A 12397-nucleotide genomic window follows, 5' to 3' on the forward strand; every position below is an offset into this window, starting at 1 on the left:
TCTCTCTACTGCTTGCATTAGAGTAGTGTAGCATGTTACTGCTTTCCGTTAATCCTATTCTGATGCATAACCTGTCATTGTTGCTACAGTTATTGATACCTTACCTGCAATCCTAAATGCTTATTATAGGATGCTAGTTTATCATTAGTGGCCCTACATACTTGTCAGTCTGCCATGCTATACTATCGGGCCGTGGTCACGTCGAGTGTTGATCACGGTTATCTACTATACATATTACCCATGATACATGTGGTGACTAAATTCGGGTCGGCTCGTGGAGTACCCGCGAGTGATTCGCGGATTGGGGGCTGAAAGGACCTTTGTCCCGACGGCCCTCTGGGTGGATCTTTGTGGCGGAGCGACAGGGTAGGTTGAGACCACCTAGGAGAGAGGTGGGCTTGGCCCTGGTCGGCGTCCATGGTTATTTCAAAATAGCACGCTTAACGGCATATGGGTATTTGATCTGAGTCTGGCCACTAGGCTATACGCACTAACCAACTACGCGGGAACAGTTATGGGCACTCGACGTCGTGGTATCAGCCAAAGCCTTCTTGACGTCAGCGACTGAGCGGCGCGCGCCGGGTTGGACTGGAACGCCTGCTCTTGTATAAGGGAGGCTAGGTCTGCTCGCCGGCCGCGTACGCAACGTGTAGGTGTGCAATGGGCGATGGGCCCAGACCCCCGCGCCATAGGATTTAGACCGGCGTGCTGACCTCTCTGTTGTGCCTAGGTAGGGCTGCGACGTGTTGATCTTCCAAGGCCGGGCATGATCTAGAAAAGTTTGTCCGGACAAAGGGAATCGAGCGTGTTGGGAAATGTGGTGCACCCCTGTAGGGAAGTTGATCTATTCGAATAGCCGTGTCCCTCGGTAAAAGGACGACCCAGAGTTGTACCTTGACCTTATGACAACTAGAATCGGATACTTAATAAAACACACCCTTCCAAGTGCCAGATATAACCAGTGATCGCTCTCTCACAGGGCGACGAGGGGAGGATCATCGGGTAGGATTATGCTATGCGATGTTACTTGGTGAACTTACCATCTACTCTCTCCTTCTGCTGCAAGATGGAGGTTAACAGAAGCGTAGTCTTCGATAGGACTAGCTATCCCCCTCTTATTCCGGCATTCTGCAGTTTAGTCCATATATGCTACCCCTTTTCCATTTGATACCAATGCATGCATATGTAGTGTAGCTCCTTGCTTGCGAGTACTTTGGATGAGTACTCACGGTTGCTTTGCTCCCCCTTTTCCCCCTTTCTATACCCGATTGCTGCGACCATACGATGGAGTCCAGGAGCCAGATGCCACCGTTGACGACGACCCCTACTACACTAGAGGTGCCTACTACTACGTGCAGGCCGCTGACGGCGACCAGGAGTAGTTTAGGAGGATCCCAGGCAGGAGGCATGTGCCTCTTTCGATATCTATCCCAGTTTGTGATAGCCTTCTTAAGGCAAACTTGTATAACTTATGTCTGTACTCAGATATTGTTGCTTCCGCTGACTCGTCTATGATCGAGCTCTTGTATTCGAGCCCTCGAGGCCCCTGGCTTGTAATATGATGCTTGTATGAATTATTTTATTTGTAGAGTTGTGTTGTGATATCTTCCCATTAGTCCCTGATCTTGATCGTACACGTTTGCGTGTATGATTAGTGTACGGTCAAATCGATGGCGTCACAGGCGGCGCGAGGAAGAAGATGTCTCGCAGCGACGTGGAATGACTCTGGTGACCTCTTTTCGGCTGCTAAGCAGCAAAGGGGTCGTCGACGTCGAGCTCAAGGAGGAGCATTGCGGTGAGTGTTTCTGTGGAGAGAAGAAAGAAGGTAAAGGAGGACGAAGGGTGTGGTGCGGTTTATATAGGCGAAAGAAAATAACCGCACACTGAGATTTTTGATCGGATGGTCTCTAGCCAGAGACGATTGCGATTCAACGGATAGGATGAACTAGCAGTTTATGTGTTGCACGTGGCAACCGTCAAAGACCGTGGTCCTGACTTTGGCGGGAAATCCCAAATTTTGGACAGCTTTTGCCAAAATAGATTAATGTTCGGACCGAATCTTAATCGTGGTCAAGGACACTAGATAAGTTTTGTTCCAGATAAATTTGAGCATTTTCAACGGAATAGCATAGACTAGAAGAGATAGATCAGAAGGAAAACTAGGGTCCTTTGCATTTCACTCAGGCAAAAACACAAACACTCGAGCAAATAGCTATTAGAGAAATGCATTTGGAAAGAAATCAAATCCAATGAATCAAAGAGAAAATCAAGGAGAGAAAATTGTGGTGGCCTAACCCACTGTATAAGAATTGTATGACCCCGAGCGTCACACAATTATCATGGCACCCGGTTAGTCTAGTTCTTCATTAATGTATTCACTCTCAGAAAGAAACTTTCACTTTGTCGAAAGTTTCAGACTCTTCGAGTGTTATGCGCCCATTCCTTCTAAGATGTGTAAGTGTTAGCACGGGTGCCGAGTCTAGCTTACTACACATTTGCAATATCTAGGATATTAAGCTCACATCGTAGCACACAGAATATTTTCTCGTCGAGAGGCTTGGTGAAAATATCAGCGAGATTGTCTTCGGTCTTGACGTGATTGATGACAATATTCTCTCGAGCCACATGATCGCAAATAAAGTGATGTTTGATGGCAATGTGCTTCGTGCGAGAGTGTTGCACAGGATTGTGTGCAATTTTGATGGCACTCTTGTTATCACAATATAGAGGAATGTGCTTGACCTTGATGCCATAATCCTTCAGTGTCTGCTTCATCGACAATAACTGAGTGCAACAAGAACCAGCAACAATATATTTGGCCTCAGCCGTAGACAATGATACGCAATTTTGCTTCCTTGAAGACCAACAGACCAATGATCTACCAAGGAAATGACATGTTCCCGAAGTAGATTTCCTATCAACCAAGTCACCAGCCCAATCTAAGTCTAGATATCCAACAAGATCAAACTGTGCTCCCTTAGGATACCATAAACCTAAGGTGGGGATGTGAGCCAAATATCTTAGAATGCGCTTGACTGCTTGGTGATGCAATTCTTTCGGTGCAGCTTGATAGCGGGAACACATGCAAACACTCAACATAATGTCAAGTCTGGATGCACATAGGTAAGGATCCAATCATTGAATGATAGGCTTGCATAATCCTTACCGTACACATCTACATCTAGCTTACCATTCGTGGGCATTGGAGTTTTATAGCCCTTCATTTCGGAATCTTGCATTTTGAATTTCTTCAGGCACTCCTTCATATATTTTTCCTGAGAAATGAAGATACCATTTTCTTGTTGATGAATTTGCAGTCCAAGAAAGAATTTGAGTTCAAGCATCATGGACATTTGATATTTATCAGACATCATTTTCCCGAATTCTAAGCTGCAAGCATTATTAGTACAGCCGAAGATAATATCATCCACATAGATTTGACAGACGAATAAATCGTTGTCAACTGCACGAGTGAAATGTGTGGGATCTGTGGATCCTGGTTTGAACCCTTTGTCGAGCAAAAACTTCTTCAGGGTGTCATACCAAACTCGAGGGGCTAGCTTCAGCCCATATAAAGCTTTCTTCAACCTGAAATCTTTGTTAGGAAACTCAGGGTGTTCAAAGCCAGGTGGTTGTCTAACATACACTTCCTCATCAATTTCACCATTCAGGAATGCACTTTTCACATCCATTTGATATAGCAAGATATCATTGTAATTTTCATAAGCAAGGAGAATGCGAATTGCCTCAAGGCATGCAACAGGAGCATATGTTTCATCGAAATTAATACCTTCTACCTGGGTGTACCCTTGAGCAACAAGACGAGCTTTGTTTCTTACCACAATACAATTTTCATCTTGCTTGTTGCAGGAGATCCATTTTGTGCCAATGATATTGTGCTTCTTGGGATTTGGTTTGTCAACCAATTCCCACACATCATTCAATTCGAATTGCACCAACTCCTATTGCATGGTATTCATCTAGTCTGGATCATTCATGGCTTCTTCATATTTGGTAGGTTCTACTAGTGAAACAAAGGAGAAACTGCCACAGTAGTTATCCAAAAGAGTGCGCGAACGAGTTGTGGGTTGATAACCTGGATTCTCAATTTCATCGAGAATTAGTGATGGATCAACTCGATTTGCCACACGAGGATGAGCATTTTCTTCGTGATGGTCATTATCATCAGCATCAGTATTTATGTCATCATTTCCTTCAGGATTGCCATTTTGATCGGCATTTTGATCTTGATTCTCATTTCCATTCGGAGGAGCATTTTCTTCGGCAGTGGCTTGATGAGTTCTGCTTCGGGTCATAGGAGCATCATCGTTAGATGATTCAGCTGCATTTCCTTCAACAGGCTTGACGCTCCCAATGGCCATTTGCCGAATAGCATCCGATGTCAGTGGTTCATCTATCACATTTGGCAGGTGCTCCTTTTGAGAGTCGTTAGATTCATCAAACTGCACATTTACCGTTTCCATAACTTTCATGTGTGAGAGTTATAGACTCGATACGTATGCAAGTTTGAGCCATAGCGAAGAAGAAAACCTTCATGTGCCTTTGGTGCAAACTTGGAGGAATGATTCATATCAAGAATGTAACAAGGTGCACCAAAAACACGTAGATAAGAAACATTTGGTTTCTTGCTAGTGATAAGCTCAGATGAAGTTTTCTTAAAGAACTTGTGAAGATAAACATGATTGATAACATGACAAGCAGTGTTAATAGCATCATCCCAGAAGCGAATGGGAGTTTTGTACTCACTGAGCATAGTTCTTGCCATTTCAATGATAGTTCTGTTCTTATGTTCAACAACTCCATTATGGTTGGGAGTGTATGCATCAGAGAAGAGTGATACCATGATCATCGAGAAATTTAGCAATGTGAGTATTTTTTAACTCGGTTCCGTTGCCACTTCTCACATGCTTAATTCGCACATCATATTCATTCTGGGCCTTCTTAGCGAAACTTTTGAAGATATCTTGAGTACAAGTCTTGTCTTCGAGAAAGAATACCCAAGTGTATTGAGAAAAAACATTAACAATAACTACACCATAGTGACTGCCACCGAAGCTTGCATAATTTTGTGGACCGAATAAATCCATATGAAGAATTTCCAGAGGTCTTGTTGTGGTCGTAACTGTCTTGGATGAATGATGCTTCTTAGCCAATTTACTAGCCTCACAGGCAGCACAGAGATGATTCTTGTTGAATTTTACATCAGGAATCCCACGGAGATGATTTTTCTTCACCAGAGTCTGCAAATTTCTCATACCTGCATGACCAAGTCTATGGTGCCACAGCCATCCTTCGGTTGCTTTTGCAAGCAAACAAGTTTGGGCTGAGGGACCCTTAGAGAAATCCACAATATAAAGATCACCTTTTCTAATTCCCTCAAAGACGAAGAAATGGTCAGAGGCCATGAAGACAATGCATTTGGAAATACAGAATAAAACTAGCATGCCCAAATCACATAGCTCGCCAACTGACATGAGATTGAATCCAAGGGATTGAACAAGCAACACATCATCAATAGACTTATCCTTGGATATAGCATTTTTACCTAGCCCAATTACCTTTCCTTTGTTGTTGTCGCCAAAAGTGATATACGTCAGAGGAGAAGCAATTAAGTTGGGGTCGACAAACAACGACTTGTCTCTAGTCATATGACTAGTGCATCCACTGCCCAAACACCCGGAGACATAGTCCTGCAGAAGGATTAGGCTTTCTTAACCACCCACATCTTTGCAGGTGGGGCTTCGAAACAAATGAACGAGCAGGATAGGTTTTCTTTCGATAAGCATAGTTGTTACTCGATAAGGAGCGAGTATAATTGAAAGAGTAAGCATTGAAATTATTTCCAGATGAATGAGCATAACGAGTGTATCCGTATGCATATATTCATTCTGTCGAATCCTTTGTGCCTGCAAGATTAGTCGAGTAGAAACAGGCGGAGCATCAACAGTTTTCTTTGGCACCCAAATAGCTTTTTTTGCGGGGGCATTTCTGCTATTGGGTCCAACATAGCGAGCAACTGTCTCACCATGTTGATCCTTGAACAGCTTATAGTTGTTCAGGGAATCATCATCAGGATATTCAGGAATCGGAGAGTTATATCCTGAAAGTAATGCAGGGTCGAGCATTTTGCTCTTTGCAGGAACCCACACAGTTTGAGGATATTGATGTGGTTCCCAGTAAGTACCATCTTCATTCAGTTTCCTTTCTAAACCGATACCTTCCTTTGGGGGATTTTTGTGAAGAACAGATTTCTTTAGAACATCACGAAGGGTTTGGTGTCCTTTGAGAGATTTGAACATCCCCGTCTGAAGAAGATCGTTCAACCTAGCATTTTCATCAGAAACAGAACTATTTTCCTCGATCGAGGTGTTAGTGTTCACAGATGATTCAGCATTATTTTTCAATGCATTTTAAACATGGTGGCTCAAACGCTTCAGGTTTCTCTTTAAGTTGTTGGGTGAGAAGAGAATTTTATTTCATCAAATCCTCATGAGCCTCTCTCAGCGCCTCGAGTTCCTGTTTACTTTTTAGGTAATCATAGGTCAATCTTTCGTGGTCTGCTGAGAGAAAATCATGACGAGTTGAGAGTTCATCCATTGTGACTTGAGAGTGGATACTCTTCGGTCAGTGACTGGTTTTCCTCCATCTCCTCAACCAACAACCCTTCAGATTTCCTGAGGGTTTTCTCAATTTTCTCAAGAGAATTTTGTAGAATATTAGCATTTTTTATCAACTTAGCATGGTCATCCTCATCAGAAGAATATTGATCACTAGAGTGAGTCTTGTGATGTTTGGAGGAAACCTTTTCTTTCGAAGCCTTGGCCATGAAGTAGTAAGCAAGACATTCATTGTCACTTGAAGGATTCCCAAAGAAGTTTGTCGCAGTAGAGGAGGCACATGCTATGCCGGCCATGCCGGAGTCGGAATCTTCATCGGATTCTTCTTCTTCTTTGGAACCTGACGATTCTTCTTCTTCAGAATCCATTTCCTTGCAGATGTAAGCCTTGGCTTTGCGAGAAGTATTCTTGCGGTTGGGGGAGGACTTGGAAGGATTCTTTGAGGAAGATCTTGACGATGATTTTGAGGTGGAGTTGTCCTTCTTCTTGAAGAACTTCTTTGTTTTCTTCTCATTATCGGAGTCGTAGTTCTTGCTCTTGCTTTTGCCTCGATGATTGATCAAATCATATCTCCCACTAGAACGGATTTCAGCTTCCCAGAGAAGGCAGTCCTAAATGAGGTGTCCAGGCTTTTTGCACTTGAAGCAAGTGTATTCTCCGGCAGGTTTTGAAGATTTTGAATCCCCATAGTTGCTTGAACTTCTTTTCTAGAACTGATTCTTCTTGTGGAAACGTTGGAATCGCTTCGTGATCAGTGCGAGATCTTTGCTGAGACATTCCAGATCATCCAAATCTTCTTCGGCATTTCCTTCCGGGGAGGAATCGGCCACAACCTTGAGAGCCTGATTTTTGCGTTGAGTTGAGCCATACAGATCTCTTTTCTCTTCTTCCTGTTCCTCGTGTGTGTTCAGTATTTCCATGACATCAGCTGAGTTGAGGCTTTTGAAATCAAGACGCTCTTGAATCATTAGAACAAGCGTGTCAAATGAGGTGTCAAGCGATCGAAGCAGTTTCTTCACAACCTCATGGGCAGTGATGTCTTTGGCGCCGAGTCCTTGAAGTTCATTTGCTATGTCACCGAGTCGATCGAGGGTTTGCCGACAACTTTCATTTCCAATTCGCTTAAAGTGATTGAACTTCGCCCGAAGAGTACCAATCCGGGCCTCTTTCTGAGATGAAACTCCTTCATTGATCCTATCAAGGACATCGCATAGCTCCTTTGCAGTCTGACACTGGCGATACCGAAGGAATTGAACACAAGAAAGATGGCCACCAATTTCATCTTTGGATTGAGCATCTAGTTGAATGAGCTTCTGTTCTTCATCAGTAGGAGCTTGAGGAATTAATAACAATTGTGAACCCGATATGCACCATGTTCCACATGTCATCATCTATAGCTCGAAGACGAATCTTCATCTTCTCCTTCCAGAAGGGATAGTCCGTCCCATCGAATATGGGAATCTTGAGATGCGACTTGTAGTTCACTAAAGACATACTTAAACTCCAAAGTCGTTAGACTAAAATGAGCAGAGTCAAGGAGTACCTTGCTCTGATACCAATTGTAGGAACGAAGTATGTCTACCAAAGGGGGTGAATGGGAGTTTTAAATTTTCTTCAAAAAACTTAAATATCTCAGAACCCAGTAGCGGAATAAAGGATAAACAAGCTAAGATGAACTACACAGATGTATCGAAGGGAAACTAAAGCATGCATCAAAGTAAATTACATGAATAGAATGCATCGAAAGTAAACATGAGTGACAGAGGTAACCGAAGATGCTCGATGGCGACAAGGTATTTGTTCGACCAGTCCGTCCTCCTGCACAAGGACTACGTCTGGTTGGAGGGGCTGTGACTTAAGACGGAAGATAAACTCTCTTCACCCTATTCTCCTCAACAAATGATTCGTCAACCGATGATGATTACTCGTGGTAGATACTTGAAGGCGATCTCCAAACCTTTACAGACTTCTTCGAGGACCACAATCACTCTTGGTCTCTGAAGAAATTGACACCTAACCGTCTAGAGAATTTGCAGCTCTCAAGAGTAATAGGCGGAGCGTATTAAACTTAGATTCTAGTGATGCTGAACCACTATCTAATTCTTCGGCTCTAGGGTTTTTCTCTCGGTGGATTTTAAATTCAAATCGCTCAGAGAGGGGGTTGCTCAATAATCTTCTCAAAATCAAACAGAGTCGCGGCCTTCCTAGATGGGAAATGACCATTTTGGACACGAGGTCCAGCCAATGGCCAACCGACACGTTCACAACGGTCGGTGGAGCAACGGTAACATTACTTGAGGAACAAGTAATGCTAACTCCTCGGTCCGAGACAAATCTCTCGCAGCGAAGAAGATCACAGTCTCTTGATGACAAGTATTTACTCGGAGCACAAAGAGATTTCTCTCACAGCTTTTATAGGTTTTGGGTTTAGCATCAGAGAATCAAAGCTTCGAAACGCTATACCCTTCTTAATAATACGGTGGTCCTATGACTCAATGAAAGAAGAACAACGAAATAAATGCTATGTCATCACTTCATCTTTATTCTTCCTCGTACGCAGTCATTTGCTTCGGACATCCACCAAACCAATTGCTTCGACTTCAGCAATTTTTAGGGGTCACTCTTGATAGCTTAATCTTCGGTGATAAGCTTCACTGCTATGCAGGGAGATTATCTTCGTCGTTTGCATCAAACTCCTTGATATATCAGGGACCTGTTACTCTGTGTGCACTAGCAAACACATAAGTCTCATACTGTTTATGTCAACAAACTCCAAAACATAAGGGGCCTATCATTGCTGCTCTTAGCTGATATTACAGTATCTGACATACCGCCAAAGTGAAAGCATGTAAATTTGGATCATCCAAACACACAAATCAAGAAAATTTACATCCGATCATACCACACATTTATTTACAATCATCACACGGGCAAATTTGTTGGACAGGGGCAGAACCGAGGGCATTTTCTATATAGAAGGTTTAGTTCTGATAGCATGTTGAAAAATGTTCCCCAGCAGATGCATTTTTCCTTGGTCTCACAGATGTTGTCAAATTAGTCAGCTCTACAACATGACTCCCTTTCTTTCTAAGGTATATTCCTGGTTTGACAGAAAGATTTAAGCTACGCAAACTAGCACATTAAACGAACAAACATCTGATGTTGATAGGGGTGCTAACATTTACATAAGCGAGCCCCCACCAAAGGCATTGCAAAATCTCCATCTATACTCTCTGCATGTTTATCAAGATCACGCTTCACCATATATGCCACTTCACTCATTTTTTGCTTGTTCAGCATTCTCATTGTTAGTTGCCAATGCTGTTGCCTCTTGCTGCACCATTTGCAATTGGATTTGCAACATCTGGAAACAAGCGACCAATGAATTATGTTGGCCAGACAGAGCAATAATGAAAGGATAATCACATGAAGTTATTGTATTCCCAGCAAGCTTGTCATATGATTTAGTTACTTCTTGGCATTGGCCAGGGCTCATTCGTCACTGCTAGACATTTAGGCAACCATTTATGTCTTGAAGAAAGTTGCAGATTATAATCCAGCAACGATGACAAAGAAAAACCGTTTGAAGCTGATGAATAATGTTTACTGTCTACAGGTACTTATGATCATAACAAATACTCCCTCTGTCCCAAAATAAGTGACTCGACTTTGTACTAGCCTAGTACAAAGTCGAGTCACTTATTTTGGGATGGAGGGAGTATATTAGAATACTGGATTGATCGTTAAGAATCAAGGGTATTTCAAGATAGCAACAGAACTGAATAACGTGATACAAAAGAAATGAATTTTTGCATGCCTATAGATTTCAACCATGGCATGTAAAAAATTACAACTACTAGTCACCAACATAACAACAGACAATTGTGCATTGATAGACATTGGATATATCAGTGCAGATCAAATATTAGGTGTCATGCAGATTACATTGCTTCTAATATCAGAAGATCATGATTTTTTATTTCAAAACCAGTGTGAAGATAATGCTTAACCAATAAATATACCACCATGTAAAATTAAAAAATTGATTCAGCTTGTATTTAGTTCCCGAGAAAATGGAGAAAATTACAATAGCATCAACACTTTCTCCTTTGCAACGTTCCCAACCCCTGTGGAGTTTCAGCTGGACATTTTGAAGGCTAATGGCCTAATATCGTACTCTATATAAGTTTTCAGAAAGTTTTGGAAATTTTCACATTGGTTTGCACTAGATATATTTGCCACAAATATTGCCAGGAACATATCCAGCGCAACGAACTAATCTATTTGGCGAATCGTGCAAACTAATGTAGGCAATTGGCTGCTGATTTAATGGTTCAAATTCATTAGGTTATCATTTGGTGACATCCCTCATTGAACATTTCCGAACATGTGTGTGTTATTCAGAAATACGTCTATCTGGTTATTCAGAACATTACACAATTGCTAGGCCGATCACAAATACCATAGTAAGATTAAAGCAGGCCACCTTAGGGAAAAGACGATTATTACCTCTATCTGGCTCCTTATAGCGTTTTCGTAAGTCTTTTGTAGTGAATTTTCAAGGTCCCTGTTGCTTGTTGTTGAGCTGACAGGACCATGTGAAATAAAAGGCTGAGGTGCTGAGAGATCCTGATTGTTTGGCCATTGCAATTATTGGTCGTTCTGCGATTGATTGGAAGTACTTGCTTCTCCTGATTGTGAAGTACTTGATGTAGCACGCAGAGCTCCTGAATACCTGATGATTGAATAAAAGGTACTTAGTTATCAGTATTAGAATGTACAGCGCATGACAGTATAACACACTTGCTTCGTAGTCTATTAGTGGAATAGTGAAAATGGTCAAACACAGGGGCTAACCCGATGTCAGTACCTAAGATCGAAAAAAGTGGCTAACCACCAAGTCTTAGCAGAGCTACTGAGCCAAATAATAACCTGCTTCAAGAAAACACATCCCAGCTCAGAAAAAGGCATATTCTCTTAGGCTCGGTTTGCTTTTGCTGAACTATGCTGCACTGTGCTTACTTTACAATTGGCTGTAGAAAATTAGGCACGGAAATAGGCAAAATCAGGTTGGGCAAACAGGATTATGATAATCCACCGCAATGCCAAACGCAGCCTGCTAACGAGATGGACAATGCTATGCAAGCACCCAATGAATAATCAATCAGCAGCCAACAGGAATACAGCAGCGAAGCAGCTGACCAGAGCAGCGCTGAGGAGCGGACACAGCCAAGGTGTGTTGCGCAGAAGAGGCGACGGGCAGGCAGAAGCGGCGGAGACGCAGGCGCAGCCTTCAACCGGAGTCCTAGCGGCGGGACAGCAGGCAAGCGATGCGCGCGGCAGCAGGGGCGTCAGTGGCGATCTGGGAGAAGCGAGCCAGCAGGGGACCGATCCAGCCAGGTAGCAGCCCAGCAGCGGCCAATCTTGCAAAACCAGGGAGTCCGGACTCTGGAAGGGATAGAGCAGGCGGGCGACATACCAGATGGGAAAGACAGCAGAAGACGAGATCGATAAGGATCAAGACCGAAAAAAAAAAATCGACCTGTGCCTCGGAGACGCGACGCCCCGATTTGACCGTACACTAATCATACATGTAAATGTGTATGATCAAGATAAAGAACGGAAGATATCACAACACAACTCTAGACACAAGTTAAAATAATACAACTTTTATATTACAAGCAAGGAGCCTCGAAGGCTCGAATACATAAGAGTCAGCGGAAACAACAATATCTGAGTACAAACATGAATTAAACAAG

At 42.8% G+C, this 12397-nt stretch overlaps 1 long non-coding RNA gene across 1 annotated transcript; it reads right to left on the reverse strand.

The window, feature by feature from the left end:
- Window positions 1–9609: 9609 nt before the first annotated feature.
- Window positions 9610–12133, reverse strand: LOC123061018 (uncharacterized). The gene is made up of 4 exons (XR_006428432.1): window positions 11661–12133; window positions 11509–11570; window positions 11148–11373; window positions 9610–10002 (listed from the first exon to the last, which is right to left on the reverse strand). It is a non-coding gene; the product is annotated as an uncharacterized lncRNA (long non-coding RNA).
- Between the last annotated feature and the right edge of the window lie 264 nt (window positions 12134–12397).

Source organism: Triticum aestivum, chromosome 3A (genome assembly GCF_018294505.1).
Source record: "Triticum aestivum cultivar Chinese Spring chromosome 3A, IWGSC CS RefSeq v2.1, whole genome shotgun sequence".
NCBI lineage: Eukaryota > Viridiplantae > Streptophyta > Magnoliopsida > Poales > Poaceae > Triticum > Triticum aestivum.